Source organism: Gavialis gangeticus, unplaced genomic scaffold (genome assembly GCF_001723915.1).
Source record: "Gavialis gangeticus isolate Ggan-Ray unplaced genomic scaffold, GavGan_comp1, whole genome shotgun sequence".
NCBI lineage: Eukaryota > Metazoa > Chordata > Crocodylia > Gavialidae > Gavialis > Gavialis gangeticus.
In genome coordinates this window covers 193,088,029-193,089,427 of record NW_017728992.1, presented here as the reverse complement: position 1 = coordinate 193,089,427, position 1,399 = coordinate 193,088,029, and the positions used below count along the sequence as shown (strand labels likewise).

At 42.9% G+C, this 1,399-nt stretch overlaps 2 protein-coding genes across 2 annotated transcripts in view; one reads left to right on the top strand and one right to left on the bottom strand.

Moving 5' to 3' along the window:
- Positions 1–66, top strand: part of SLA (Src like adaptor) — a 37,278-nt gene extending 37,212 nt beyond the window's left edge. Inside the window, exon 9 of the transcript XR_002099592.1 lies at positions 25–66. The gene's annotated coding sequence lies outside the window, so the exon portion shown is untranslated. The remainder of the gene's footprint in view (positions 1–24) is intronic.
- TG (thyroglobulin) overlaps positions 1–1,399 on the bottom strand; it is a 257,089-nt gene that overhangs the window by 90,637 nt on the left and 165,053 nt on the right. The gene's annotated exons all lie outside the window — the stretch shown is intronic.

Sequence of the window (1,399 nt, the reverse complement as noted above, 5' to 3'; positions counted from 1 at the left end):
CTGTTCGGCGTTAATGTTATTAAGGTGTCCAAGTCATAATCAAAGAAATATATATGTAAAGCATTACAATTTTCTAAATGTCGTCTTTGTTTTTTTTCATTATAATCAGCCTTTTGGCTAAGTTCAGGTGCAGAGCTAAATTTTACATGAACTTTGTAGGGTCTTTGCTAAGCAGAGGGGTTAAGATACAGGTATTATAATGCTTAGTCTCAGGATCAGACTACTGGAACCTACAACATCTCATCATGTGACTATCATTTGAGAAAGAAAGGAGAAAAATCCTAACAAGATCATATTGACAGCATTTTAGTATTTACTCTGCAGTTTGAGCACCACACCCATTCTGATCAGAAATGACATTTTCAGTTAAGACTTGTTGGCTTGGGCCATCACTTAGGACCACTGCTCTACTGATGAGAGTTTTGTATCAAGGACCGAGGCTAACAACTAAGGTTTCAGCTAGGCCTTAGATACATTTTTCAGAAGCATGTAAGTCCTATTTTCAAAAAGAAGCCTCCACTTTTAAGGTGCCTAGAAAGTCAATGATCCCTAATCTACAACATAGCTGCACTGTTTCAATGAAAGATTGGGGATTAACCGATTTAGTTAGACCAGCACCAAATTCCATATAGATGCTCTTAATTTGGTTCAAGTCAGATCATATCAATCTGGTTTAACTCAATTCCTTACCATGTTAGTCTCAACTGATTGCCTTTGGGTTTATCAAAGGCAGGTCCTACCTCACCAACCTGATTGCCCTTTATGACCAGGTAACTAAATCCTTGGATGATGGTGTCGCCATGGACGTAATCTTTCTAGACTTTAAGAAGGCCTTTGACACTGTCTCTCACCCCATTCTCATTAATAAATTAAGTGACTGTGGCATTGATGCCTACACAGTTGGATGGGTAAGAAATTGGCTGACGGGGCGCACACGGAGAGTAGTGGTGGATGGGTCGTACACCACCTGGTGAGATGTGAGTAGTGGGTCCCCCAGGGCTCGGTCCTTGGACCTGCACTGTTTAACATCTCAATCAGCGACTTGGACAAGGGGGTTGAAAGCACGTTGTCCAAGTTTGCTGATGACACTAAGATGTGGGGTGAGGTGGACACACTTGAAGGGAGAGAAAGGCTGCAACTAGATTTAGACAGACTACAAAAGTGGGCAGATGAGAATAGGATGGGATTCAACGTAGAAAAATGAAGGGTCCTGCACCTTGGGAGAAGGAATCCACAGCATACATACAGGTTGGCGAATTCCCCTCTTGAAAGCACAGAGGCGGAACGGGATCTTGGAGTCATTATTGACTCCAAGATGAGCATGAGCTGCCAATGCCAGACCGCAGCCAGCAAGGCCAGCCATACCTTGTCATGCATCCAAAGATGCATCTCAAGCAGG